The sequence below is a fragment of the Rhinoraja longicauda genome, chromosome 4, assembly GCF_053455715.1.
Source record: "Rhinoraja longicauda isolate Sanriku21f chromosome 4, sRhiLon1.1, whole genome shotgun sequence".
Lineage (NCBI taxonomy): Eukaryota > Metazoa > Chordata > Chondrichthyes > Rajiformes > Arhynchobatidae > Rhinoraja > Rhinoraja longicauda.
This window is the reverse complement of record NC_135956.1, coordinates 77,747,684-77,762,638: the sequence shown is the minus strand read 5'-3', so window position 1 is coordinate 77,762,638 and position 14,955 is coordinate 77,747,684.

The window sequence follows — 14,955 nt, the reverse complement described above, 5'->3', positions numbered from 1 at the left end:
CGCAAAGAACAGCACCAGATCTTCCAACATGGCACATCCCCGCCATCAGAACACAACAGTGAAATTAACAACTGCTGGTAATCAAATTTTCAACATTCACATTGGTAATATCATTTATTTATTCCTCTTGAATGATTATTTTACCTTATTACCAACCACTGTGCCCATTTTGGGTTTTTTTAGTCAAGGACTCGTATGCATTTTTTGTGTTCTCTTTTTTCCATCTCCTCTCTCTGCATCTTAACGTTCCTTCCAGTTCTGATGGAAGTTTGTTGACATGAACCCCATTTCTCTCCTGGATACTGGCTAAGCTGTTAAGTTTTTACTACATTTCTTTTTCATTCCAGTTCATTATTTATTGGCTCCTGGAATCAGAAATAAACATTAACATGCAACATGTCAAATTCCATGGTTTATAGACATGGAGATTCCTTGAGCTTGAAGATCAAAATATTAATCCTCCACAAGGATGATCATAGTGAGTTTCCAATAAGTTTTTATTTATTGTCTAATGTCCAAAATGACTAGTTGCAGTAGGGTGGGTGGAGTCACTCTGAGTTAAATTGACATACCTGCCAATAAAATATGGGTTTCAAGTCACCTTCAGTGGATTTGTCTATTGTCTATTGTGATTTGGGGATCTGACGGCAAACCAAGCAGATCCTGGGTGTTGATAATTGTCCAATCAGTTTTGTTTTGCAGAACAAAGACAGCCATTGGAATTAACCTATCCTAACCAATGGCCTGCCGTCTGATCAGACCTGGATCAACAGCTGGAACCGTGAAAATAGGGCTGGTCCGTACAGTGCATTCAGAAAGTATTCAGACCCCTTCACTTTTTCCACATTTTTCTATGTTGCAGCCTTATTTTAAAATTGATTAAATTCTTTTTTTTTTAATCATCAATCTACACACAATACCCCGTAATAAAAAAGTGAAAACAGGTATTGAGAAATTTTTGCAAAGTAATTGAAAAGAAATAACTGAAATATCACATTTACATAAGTATTTGGACCCTTTACTCAGTACTTTGTTGAGACACCTTTGGCAGTGATTACAGCCTCAATTCTTCTTGGGTATGACTCTACAAGCTTGGCACACCTGTATTTGGGTAATTTCTCCCATTCTTCTCTGCAGATCCCCTCAAGCTCTGTCAGGTAGGATGGGGAACGTCAATGCACAGCTATTTTCAGGTCCCTGCAGAGATGTTCGATCGGGTTCAAGTCCGGGCTCTGGCTGGGCCACTCAAAGACATTCACAGACTTGTCACAAAGCCACTCCTGCGTTGACTTGGCTGTGTGCTTAGGGTCATTGTCCTGTTGGAAAGTGAACCTCTGCCCCAGCCTGAGGTCCAGAATGCTCTGGAGCAGGTTTTCATCGAGGATCTCTCTGTACTTTGCTCCATTCATCTTTCCCTCAATCCTGGCTAGTCTCCCAGGTCCTGCCGCTGAAAAACATCCCCACAGCATGATGCTGCCACCATGGTATTGGCCAGGTGATGAGCGGTGCCGCTTGGCATTCAGGGCAAAGAGTTCAATCTTGGTTTCATCAGACCAGAGAATCTTTTTTCTCGTGGTCTGAGAGTCCTTTAGGTGCCTTTTGGCAAACTCCAAGCGGGCTGTCATGTGCCTTTTACTAAGGAGTGGCTTCTGTCTGGCCACTCTACCATAAAGGCCTGATTGGTGGAGTACTGCAGATATAGTTGTCCTGCTGGACGGCTCTCCCATCTTCACAGAGGAACTCTGGAGCTCTGTCAGTGTGACCATCGGGTTCTTGGTCACCTCCCTGACCAAGGCCCTTCTCCCCCGATTGCTCAGTTTGGCCGGGCGGCCAGCTCTATGAAGAGTCCTGGTGGTTTCAAAGTTCTTCCATTTAAGAATGGTGGAGGTCACTGTGCTCTTCGGGACCTGAAATGCTTCAGAAATTGTTTTATACCCTTCCCCAGATCTGTGTCTCGACACAATCCTGTCTCGGAGGTCTACAGAAAATTCCTTCGTCTTCATGGCTTGGTTTTTGCTCTGACTTGCACTGCCAACTGTGGGACCTTATATAGACAGGTATGTGCCTTTCCAAATCATGTCCAATTAATTTAGTTTACCACTGGTGGACTCCAATCAAGTTGTAGAAACATCTCAAGGATAATCAATGGAAACAGGATGAACATAAGCTCAATTTTGAGTGTCATAGCAAAGGGTCTGAATGCTTATATAAATATGATATTTCAGTTATTTCTTTTTAATTAGTTTGCAAAAAAATTTAAACACCTGTTTTCACTTTTTTATTATGGGGTATTGTGTGTGGATTAATTTTTAAAAAAGAATTTAATCCATTTTAAAATAAGGCTGTAACGTAGCAAAATGTGGAAAAGTGAAGGGGTCTGAATACTTTCTGAATGCACTGTATATGCCAGGAGGTAGTACATCCCCCTTTTTCAACCAGAGAGTTGTGAATTTGTGGAATTCTGTCACAGAGGGCAGTGGAAGCCAAATCACTGGATGGATTTAAGAGAGAGTTAGATAGAGCTTTAGGGGCTAGTGGAATCAAGGGATATGGGGAGAAGGCAGGCACGAGGTATTGATTGGGGACGATCAGCCATGATCACAATGAATGGCGGTGCTGGCTCGAAGGGCCGAATGGCCTCCTCCTGCACCTATTTTCTATGTTTCTATCCCGTTTCCTAATACTGGCAAATAATTAACTGTCCTTTAGCTGTCGGTACTTAACTGAGTCTCCACAGAGAATATGCGTGTACTTCATATCAAGAGAAACAAAGATAAATTTGTTTTCTCAGTACTTGGGTTGATAGAGCTTTAAGCAAGTTGAAGGGTTTCTATTTGTTAGAATCCTAGCAAGTAAAAACGTTTGAAGGAAAGTACACTGCTTTGCTGGATCTGGAACGGGACATAGACCCTGGCATGAAATTGTTACATGGAATGTATTTTGCCTTCCCTCTTTAACTGAGTCTTGGTACTTATTCTTTGAATGTGAATTTTTAGAAATGTTTCCATTGTTGGTTAAATAACCCAGTTCTGCCTAATGACATTGTGATCATGTCATAAAATCTTGATAAAACTGAACTAACAGAATGTTTGGCAGCAAATGTAAGGTGCACCTTGATAAATTATGCAGCTACATGAAAATTAGTTTCTGCTGGTTTCATGTGCTGTGAAATAATTTACAAGAATTCTTGGGGAGGATTAATATTTTGATCTCAAGGAATCTGATTCATTTTTCCTTGTAAGGAGAAAGGTTTTAGAATGTTTAATGCCTTGCTAAAATATTCAGTCTCTGTTGTAAATTCTAAAAGATCTGACTGGATTAAATATGTTTTGATGTAATTAATATTTAGTTATCTGCATATTTTTAACATAAAGTCAACTCGTGCCTAATTGTATCATTGCTGCTCTAGAGCTGATCATTATATGAGTTAGGTTTCCGTGGTAACTTTTTTTGTAATTGTTTACCCATGTTTTGGGTAAAGAGTGTCAGTATAATTTATTGAGTGACAAAAATAGTTACCACCAAAACATAACTCAAAGGATAATTCAGCTCCACAGCAGAATTGATGCAATCAGGCAGGAGTTGACTTTCTGTTAAAAATATGCTGATAATTAAAATTGCTGTATTTGTTCTGTCCACTACCTGGTACTGTACGGAGAATGGAGACACGAAGAGGCATTAAGTTGTTTTATGTTACAACATATGTTACACACATGCTGGGAGATTCATTATTTACTGCTTGAATAAATTGAATAATGGCTGTGATGTATCTCTCAAACTACACCCTTATATGAAGAACAGAATTATTCCATCATTACAGCCTGTTATGGAGCAATGGACAGCCATTTGCACAAATCAGAGATTCTTAGAAACTCACAGAAAGAGGCCATTTATTTGACCTGATATGTCCAAGAACAAACGTTATCCTTAATCATATATCTGCAAATTATACATTTAGTTTTGTATGTTTGTAACCCGATAATCGACTCATCTTCCTGGTGTAAAAGCTGTGATATAAATATGAAATTTTAAACTGATGTTACAGTGCACAGTGATTAAAAAGTATCCTTTTGAAGTATTACTGAAACAACACAGAAAACTAAATTGAAGACACAAGCTTTTACGTTGATGACAGTATCCGTATTAATCTCACAAATATTGAAAACAAGGAATGCAAAGTTTTTGTGGTCACTTAGGAATAGCTTTTTATGGTGTTGTTTTGCAAATCAGTCCCTGAGATGAAACAGGATGCAGTAAAGTTTTACTGTCAACCATCTATATACTAAAACTCTCGTTTGTTTGTTTGTTTGTTTGTTCCTGAACCACAGCCAAATTTGTACACGATAGCGCGACAATTTTTGGCCTCACTGTTTAATGGTGCTAATGGAAGAAGTTTCATTGAAATCGGTGTTATATTTTTTTAGTTATTCACATTTTTAAGTTTAAATCTATCTCCTAGGGAGGGAGGAGGGGGTGGAGGGAGGGGGGAGGAAGGGTAAGGGGGGGTTGAGGGGGATGGAGTGGGGAAGGGAGAGGTGGGGAGGGGAAGGGAGAGGGAGGGAGGGGGAGGTAGGGGGGAGAGAGGGGGGAGGGGGGGGAGGAGAGGGTGCTGCACCAATGCAGGAGGTTTGGGCCCAACGGGTCCACATGGTCTAGTTAGACTTAAAATTTGAGTCATTTTAGTTAATAACTTCAACCTTTTCAATGTACTTTACGTTGTGTTTACAAATTCTAAAATTTAGTTAAACAGAATTTATATTGGATTCCTGTGAAATCTCTCCATTGCTAATTTGTTATCTAATAAGTACATACTCAGGCACCATTTATGTCATGCTTGGGGGATAAACTAAAGTTTAAAAGTTGCAGTTGTAAAGTACGAGGCACTTGAACCACAAAACCTTTCAGCAGAAATGTTCAGAGCATAAGATTGTGCAGATAAATTAATATTTCCACGATCTGTTTGACATCCTAAATTTGTACGTGCGATTGTAAAGTATTAGAAATGAATTATTTAATTGTTACTAAGGGGTTACATTTGCTGGATGTTACAATTAGTCATGTGCATGCATGTTGTCTCCAAGAATATCTCTTCACAGTTTTTGTTCTCGATGACTCATATCCAGTATTACCATATTTAAGAAGAAACAATGCATAAATGAACGGAAACAGAACTGGGGAATATGGGGGAGGGTGGGATGAAAAAGATGGTGTAGTGTAAAAATAGTAAGATAAAGGAATTGAGCAGATGGACCGAATTCTGTGCTGTAATTTCAATGTATTATGCTTCTAGTTGATGTCAGTCTAACAAGAGTATGACTTGTTAGTGTGAGAAGCTGGTGATTCGGTAAACAGGATATCTGCAATGGTTATTTTCGGAATCATTCGCAATGTGCAGTTCAAAAAACGTGCAATAATTCTGTTGTCAGTGCTCGCTTCTTCTGTGCAGTAGCAATAAATGATTTGAATGTGAAAGAGTGTACAGCCAATATATTCCCTGACATTGGAAACGCCAAGACTTTTTACAGCTTTCCAATATAGATCAATTAACTATATTAGCAGGAACCAGGAACTGAGTTGGACAAGATAGACACAAACGCTGGAGTAATTCAGCAGAAAAGGCAGCATTTCTGGAGAGAAGGAATGGGTGACGGTTGAGGTCAGGACCCTTTTTCAGACTGAGAGTCAAGGGAGACTAGAGATATGGAAGGGTAAGGTGTGAAGACGACAGATCAAAGCAGATGTTGATCAAGAAAATGTAGAATGGTTCATTGTTAGCTGAGGGGAAGATGACAAGGAGGCATACAAACAGTAAAATTAATAAGGAGGATAGTGAAACTAGGGTGGGGGAGGGCAGAGAGAGAGGAAAAACAAGGTTTACTTGAAGTTAGAGAAATCAATATTCATACCGCTGGGGTGAAAGCTGCCCAAGCAAAATATGAGATGTTTTTCCTCCAATTTGCGTTGGGCCTCACTCTGACAGTGCAGGAGGCCCAGGACAGAAAGGACAGTATGGGAACGTGAGGGCGAGTTAAAGTGTTTAGCAACCGAGAGACCACGTAGGCTTAGGTGGACTGAACGGAGATGTTCGGTGAAACGATCACCGAGCCTGTGCTTGGTCTCACCGATATATAGGAGGCCACACCTGGAACAGTAAACATTGTGGATGAGGTTGGAGGAGGTACAAGTGAAGCGCTACCTCACCTGAAAGGCCTGTTGGGGTCCGTGGACGGAGTCAACGGGAGAGGTGTAGGGACCTCGGGAGGTTGCATCCCCTGTGGTTCCTGGGGAAGGTACCTCGGGAGGAGGTGGATTGGATGGGAAGGAATGAGTTAACCAGGGAGTTGCGGAGGGAACGGTCTCTGCAGAAGGCGTAAAAGGGTGGAAATGGGAAAATGTGGCTGGGTGGTGGGATCCTGTTCGAGATGGCAAAAATGTTGGAGGTTTATGTGCTGATGGGGTGGAAGGTGAGGACTAGGGGGACTGTCCCTGTTGCGACTGGGCGGAAGGGGAGCAAGGGCAGAGCTGAGTTAACCAAGGAGACACGTGTGAGGGCCTCATATGTGATAGAAACATAGAAACTAGGTGCAGGAGTAGGCCATTCGGCCCTTCGAGCCTGCACCGCCATTCAATATGATCATGGCTGATCATCCAGCTCAGTAACCTGTACCTGCTTTCTCTCCATACCCCCTGATCCTTTTAGCCACAAGGGCCACATCTAACTCCCTCTTAAATATAGCCAATGAACTGGCCTCAACTACCTTCTGTGGCAGAGAATTCCACAGACTCACCACTCTGTGTGAAGAAATGTTTTCTCATCTCGGTCCTAAAAGACTTCCCCCTTATCCTTAAGCTGTGACCCCTGGTTCTGGACTTCCCCAACATCGGGTACAATCTTCCCGCATCTAGCCTCTCCAACCCCTTAAGAATTTTATACGTTTCTATAAGATCCCCCCTCAGTCTTCTAAATTCCAGCGAGTATAAGCCTAGTCTATCCAGTCTTTCTTCATATAAAAGTCCTGCCATCCCTGGGATCAATCTGGTGAACCTTCTCTGTACTCCCTCTAAGGCTAGAATGTCTTTCCTCAGATTAGGAGACCAAAACTGTACACAATACTCCAGATGCGGTCTCACCAAGGCCCTGTACAACTGCAGCAGAACCTCCCTGCTCCTATACTCAAATCCTCTTGCTATGAATGCTAAGGGCATTCCCTGTTCCCTGAAGAATGAGGATGTCTCAGAAATCCACCAAGTAAGACTTGATTGATCTGTCTTGCTCTGCACCATACTAGTTATTACAAATATCTACCAAGTTACGAAAGGAAAATAATTGCTTCTCATAAAACAAATCACTGTACCCAAACAAACATTTTCCAAATCCTTGCTCCCTTTCTATTTTTCCTATATTCTGCATGGTTGTTAGAATAGCTATCATTTTTGTTAAAAATTATTGCATTGGTGATTAAATATAATTTATCTGTCCACTCTCATTTCTCTTCAATGTGATATAATAATTCATAATATAAAGGTTGTTGCAAACATAAAGAGATGGTTTAAACCTAAGTTTATTTATTTATTTGTCATTCCACTCCTTACAGATCATGCAATGAATGGGACGAAACAGAGTGCCTCCAGGGGCCATAGTGCAATACAAACGCAAAACATATAGACAGGGGATGACAGTGCAGTACAATACGATACAGTACAATACAATAAGAAAGTGCAATACAATACAATACATATAGACAGGGGATTAAAGCATGTAAACGGTAAAAGGTAAAGCATTTAACCTAGAGTTTAAAGCATGTAAACGGTGAATTTAAAACCATCAATGAGAGCAGGTAAATTATTGATTGCACATTAAATGAGACTGTAAAGTGCAGATTGCTAGGTGAGGTGAGAGGGGTAAGATTTCATAGGAATCTGAAGGGCAACTTTTTAAACACAGAGGATGGTGAGTATATGGAACCAGCTGCCCAAGGAGATAGTTGAGTCAGGTATTCTAACAACATTTAAGAGACATTTGGACAGATACATGGACAGGAAATGTATAGAAGGATTTGGGCCAAATGCAGACAGGTGAGACGAGTGTAGATAGGGCACCTTGGTCGACAAGAAGTTAGGCCAAAGGGCCTGATTCCATGCTGTATGACTCAGCTCAATCAGCTTTCTCCTTTGCACTCCATCAGCCTGAAGGCTGCCCCAAAACATCTGTCCATTCCCCTCCATGGAAGCTGTCTGACCCGCTGAGTTCCTTCAGCTCTTTATGTTTTACTCAAGATTCCAGCATCTAATCTCGTGTTGTTATTTTTTGAGAAGCTATCTTTGATTTCCCTCCATCTTGCTAGCAACCTAGTGCATCTCTGCTGCTTCCATCACTTTGTCCTTTGAAAACTCTACATAGTACTCAGTAAAATCTGAGATGAAATTACTGAGGAATTACCCAGAGACACTATATGGCTGCTGAGAAATAAGAAGGGGATCATCACCTTGTTGAGGTGGCACTATCGGCCCCACAGTAGTCAATGGGAATTAGAGCAAAAAATATTCTAGGAGATTGTAGAGAGTTCTAAGAGCAATAGTAGGGGATTTAAACTTTCCTACTATAGACAGGGACTGACATAGTGTTAGATGGAGTAGAAATTGTTGAGTATGTTCTGGAAGGTTTCTTCACATAACATATAGAAGACCCCACTAGGGAGAGAACTAAGATTGACCTACTCATTAGAAATGTGTCTTTCTTTCCACCACTTAAACCAAAACTTTAGATTTTAACTAAAATATACAACCTCTTATTTAGTTACTTGAATCCTGTTTATTATTTATTAATCTTTCATTTCATTTATAGACTTGCAGCTTTCTTTGGTCCTTAAAATCAATCATACGCATATCATTATGATATTACATCAAACTTTATTGACGTGGAAAATGGCAAGTTTAGATTCTCATCTTAGACACACCATCATGGACTCCTTACTTCACATTTATGCATTTCTTAGGAATTCCTGACTCACGTTTTCTCTCCTTCACACAGTCAAATAGCTGAAGGATAACATCGATGCTGGTTAATATAAACCAATTTGATGTGGATTCGGGATTGGGCAATTGGGCTCTGAAATAAAATCACAAGATGACTTCACATGCCTTTGTACTGTTTGCTGTGTTCAAAGGCTGAGTTAACAGATAAGCTTTAACATGTTAATGAACTGATACCTTTGTAAAACTTCATTGGCTGGATAAATATTTGATCACTGGAGAACTGGATACATATTGACTAAATATATTTCACTTTATATTCTGGATTGTTATATTCAGCAAGGTTATTTTTCAGTCCTTTAGTCAGGTGAGACTAAAACCTTTATTCAACTCAGATTCGATGGCTGAAATGTTCTTTACATTCAGTTTACTCTTCCTATCGTGCAGATGTGCATTTCTGTGGCACATTGGACATCCAATCCATTACTTATGTGCCCAAGTGTGAGAGTTGGAAATTATTTAACCAAGAGTACAAACCAGTCCAAGACCAGTACTTTCTACTGGACTTCTTTGGCTAAATAGTCATGGCAGCTTCCACGCTCTAACAATGGAAAACTAATAGAGCACCATCCTGGAAGTCAAATATTTCCAAATCATATTAAAGCAAAATGTACTCTTAAATTACCATCTACACTAATTCATCTTTATTCCAGACTCAAATAATCCATTTTGGTGGCTACTGTTCCATAACAGAAATAAATGACATGCAGATCTTCCCATTCTGTATGAAATAATGTCAATTTGCACCAACACAAGTATTGCCTTATGATAAATGAAATGAAATTTGTTCATGAACTTCAGCAAACATTCGACTCTGGCTATGATGGGTGGGAGATTGGCAGCACCTCGAACCAATTGGTATAAATAGCTGAAAAATGCCACGTTTGCTGTTTTTTGGGAATCATAGGGAGATTAGCAGCAATCCCATGGAAACTGAGGATCTTAATCTAATGTACTGAACAAGGACAACAGCAAAAATTATTTATCTGACATTGTGAACAAACTAAGAATATCCCAAAATGCTTCAAATGAGTTTTATTAAATAATGTTTGACAGGGATCCACACAAGAGTAAATGGCCGCATATAACCAAAAGCTTGGCCAATGAAGTTGATTTTAAAATGCCTTTTAAAGGAGGAAAGAAATCTGATGAGATTCATGCTGGGAATTCCAGAATGCAGCATAAGGCATGAATGGGAAATGTTCACAAAAAATGGATGATGGCAAGTAACTGGGTTAAACAGTGAGTCGAGACAGTAAAACAGAGGACAAGAACAAGAATGACAGCAAATACAGAATGGACATTTCTGGCAATGCCAGCATTTGTTTATCCTCAGTGGCCCCTGAACTGAGGCAGCTAAGACTCAATCGTATTTGTAGGGCTGAAGTCACATACAAATCAGAATGAGTACGGATGACATATTTCCTTTCCTGCAGCTCATTCATTAGATAGATGGGTTTTACAAAAATTTAGTAGTTTCATGTGTCGGAAGGAACTGCAGATGCTGGTTTAAACTGAAGATAGACACAAAAAGTTGGAGTAACTCAGCGGGTCAGACAGCATCTCTGGAGAAAAGGAATAGGTGATGTTTCAGGTTGAGACCCTTCACCAGACTCAACCCGAAAGGTCACCTATTCCTTTTCTCCAGAGATGCTGCCTGACCCGCCGAGTTACTCCAGCTTTTCGTGTCTATCTTCCAGTAGTTTCATGTTACCTGTACTGAGACGTCTTCAATTGAATTCAACTTCCCTTGCTGTCATGGTGAGATTTGGGATGCCATCTCGAGATTTATGGTCCCCCATCTCTCATTATGCTACCTTATCCACAATGCAGAACATGTGACTTTGCTTAGGAATGCATTGGAATAGGGTTTGAGGTAACAATCATGAGTGAAGGCTTAACCAGGAGATGATCTAAAGCAGGTTCTAGTAGGAGGTGGAAATAGTGATGGTGCAGATGTGTGGATCAAAGGTCATCTCAAGGCTACAAATGATATGAAGGAAGGAAAGTCTGGTCCAGTTCAGAGCTGATGGAGTTGATACTTGGTAACTTTTTTTTCTATCATTTCAGTCTTTCCAATGTTTTGTTAGAAAAATATTTGACATTTGGTATGAAAGTGGTGGGATATAGCTTGTTGGCAAAGGTAGGTAATAAACACCATGTTTACTGATTATGTTGCCAAGTCGCAATTTATGGATGGGAAACAGGATGGGGCTGAAGTTTTTTGAGGGAGGGCACAAGTGGCAAACGTACAGTACCACACAATTTTGTGCCGCTCGGTCAAGTTTCCCTTCAACCTGTATTTTATATAAAACATACCAATTGACCCAATCTTTCCCCAAATCTAAAATGTTCCAATCCAATGTGCTTGTAAATATCCTCCGCACCCTCTCCAGTAAATCACATCTTTCTTGATGGACAGAGCTACGTACAGTACCAAGGTGTTACGCAACTAATGTAATTGAATTTGGCATGACCTTGCTGTTCTGAAATTAAGTACCTTGGCTAACAAAACAAAGCACCCAATGTACCTTAATAACCTTATTCATCCCTCCTACTACTTTTTAGAATTCACGGGCATATATTCTAAGTCTTCTCGGTTTTTCCAAAGATCTTATTTAATGATGTATTATCATGAGATAATACATGATCTCATGCTTATCTAGATTAAATTTCATTTGCCATTTTTCTATCCAACTCATCAGACCAGACCAACAGTCTGAAGAATGGTCTCGACCCGAAACGTCTTATTGAGTGGTTGCAAGGCAGGCGAGGTCACGGCCTCTGACCCGCGCTGTTGCCACGCAACACCGTCTGGAGGACACACCACTACTGCAGACAAGCACTCACTAGGGCAGGAGTTCCCAACCTTCTTCGTCCCGTTTACCCCTGGCAACTTTTCAAAAGTAAGTTTACCCCCACCCTGTTTTGTTCAGTAATTTGCGTTTATACCTCTACCATAATAAAGCAACCGACAAAGGGGAAATTTTAAAATACTGTTTTTAACATTATTATTTTAAGTTCAAATAACAATAGGGCTTTCAGTGCAGTGGGCACGGCTGGTCTTCTCCCATCAGTACGTCTCCGGCCCCCTCCCGGCGCTCCGAGTGTCCCGCCATCTCTCCCCGTTTCTGCGCCTACTCCTCCAGGCTTGGCGCCTCCGCTCCGCGCCTCGCTTCCTGCGGCTCTTCGGCCCCTCGCTGCTCCTGCTGGCCCTCCTCCCCGCTCGCCATCTCCGTCAGCCGGGGTCCGCTTCCACTTGGCCGGCGCTCAACACCTCGTGGCTGGGGCCGCCGAGCAGAGCCGTGGCTTGGTCCTCCACCTCGGTTCCCAACGCCCAGCCCAGCTCCCGCTGCTGCTCGGCCACCGCCGCCGATCGGCCTCTCCCCGGTCCTCTTCCTCCTCATCTTCGGGCTCGACACTCCGCTCCTCGCCATCCACGCCTCCTCCTCCAAGGCCGTCGAGCACAGCTCCCTGGGCCCTTCGCCCTTAGGCCCCCGGCTGGTCGCCGACCTCCAGTGCTCGCTGCTTCTGCCCCTGCAGACACTCCAGGCCCCTCAGCTCGGGTTCTTCCCGCTGCTCCTCTCCCAGCTCGCTCAACCGTGTCCTTTCCTCCTTTCCTCCTCTTCTTCTTTTCCCCCGGTCGGTGGCTCTCTGTTTCTCGGCTTTGCTCTCCTGCCTCCCTTCCCGGCCGCGTTTCCCCTTCTCCCGCCGGCTGGCCAGACGTCTTCCCAGCTGCTTCTAGCCCTTCTCCTGCCATTCCTGTCAAAAGTCCTTGAAAAGGCAATTCTAAACCAATTAGTGCCCTACCTACACCAAAACACCATCCTGGAAAGTTTCCAGTCAGGTTTCAGAGCCCACCACAGCACAGAGTCTGCCTTGTTGAAGGTACACAACAACCTGCTTCTCGCCATCGACACCGGCGACTGTGCAATCCTGCTCCTTCTCGACCTCAGCGCAGCTTTCGATACAGTTGACCACACCATCCTTATTGACCGTCTCCGGTACGCGGTTGGCATTGATGGCACTGCCCTGAGCTGGTTCGTTTCCTACCTCAAAGATAGGAGTTTCGCCATCAACATAGGCAGTTATTCCTCTGCTCCAGCTAGCCTCTCCTGCGGAGTTCCACAAGGCTCCATCCTAGGCCCCATTCTCTTCTCTCTATACATGCTCCCCCTTGGCCAAATCATTCAAAGGCACGGCATTTCTTTCCACTGCTATGCCGATGACACTCAGCTTTACCTCCCCCTGAAACCCAACAACCAGTCAAATTTAAACAGCCTCTTACACTGCCTTGAGGACATAAAATGTTGGATGGCACAGAACTTCCTCCAATTAAACGAGAGCAAGTCTGAGGTCATCCTATTCGGCCCCCCCGACTCCATCAAATCGATAACAGGCAGTCTTGGAAGCCTATCCTGCCTAGTCAAACCGCATGTCAAAAACCTCGACGTGATATTTGACTCTGCATTAAAATTTGACAAGCAAGTCAACGCTGTGGTAAAAGCCAGCTTCTTCCAACTTCGTACCATAGCTAAAATCAAACCTTTCCTCCAATTGACGACACTGAAAAAATCATTCACGCTTTCATTTCCTCCCGCCTAGACTACTGCAACTCCCTATACACTGGGATCAGCCAATCTTCCCTGTCCCGCCTGCAACTGGTCCAAAACGCCACAGCGAGACTCCTGACAGGTACCCGTAAAAGGGACCACATCACGCCGATTCTGGCCTCTCTCCACTGGCTCCCTGTACGGTACAGAATCAACTTCAAGCTCCTCCTATTCACATATAAAGCCCTAAATGGACATTCCCCCCCTACATCAAAAATCTTCTAACCCACCTCTCTAACTCCAGGTCCCTCAGGTCGGCTGACTTGGGGCTACTCACTATCCCGCGGTCTAGGCTTAAGCTCAGGGGTGACCGCGCTTTTGCGGTTGCAGCTCCTAGACTGTGGAACAGCATCCCTCTCCCCATCAGAACTGCCCCCTCCATCGACTCCTTTAAGTCCAGGCTCAAAACCTATTTCTACTCCCTAGCGTTTGAGGCTCATTGAGGAGGCGCTGTGAACTGTTTTGTGTGTGCTGTTATGTTTCATTTTTTTCCTTAGTACCTAATCAGATGTACAGCACTTTGGTCAACGTGGGTTGTTTTTAAATGTGCTATACAAATAAAATTGACTTGACTTGACTTGACTTCTCCTGGTTCCTCTTCCTCCGCCGGATCCTCCAGATTCTTCCTCATTTTTTACAACACCAAAATTGGTCTTTTGGCGGCTTTTTAAAAGAAAGAATGTCCGTGTTGGATGTGTTGGTAGTGTATGCTGGAGACTGCCATGTCCTCCAGATGGCCTGAGCGACTCTGTGCGTCACGCACTTTGACCTCACGACCTTATGTGCAATCACCTAATTCCTTTTCTCCACAGATGACGCCTGTCCCACTGAGTTACTCCACCTTTCTGTGTCTAACTTTGATTTAAACCAGCATCTGCAGTCCCTTCCTACATATCTACATTTTCTTGCATGCTAAAGCTTTCTTGCTCACTGTTTTTCAATGGCCATTTTTGAAATCATCTGCAAGCCATTCATATTCAGTTCAAAAACAATGGGATAAGCTGTTGAGGAACCAGACTGAAACAGCCACTATGCCAATCTTGGAGGTGTTCAGCGAAATGATCGTCGAGCCTGCGCTTGGTCTCGCCGATATATTGGAGTTCTCACCTGGAACAGCGGATACAGTAGATGAGGTTGGAGGAGGTGCAAGTGAACCTCTGCCTCACCTGAAAGGACTGTCAGGGGAGGAGGTACAGGGACAGCTGTTGCATTGTCTGAAACATAGAAATATAGAAAATAGGTGCAGGAGTGGGCCATTCGGCCGATGCAGTTGCAGGGGATGATAGCTTGGGAACCGCAGGAGATGCAA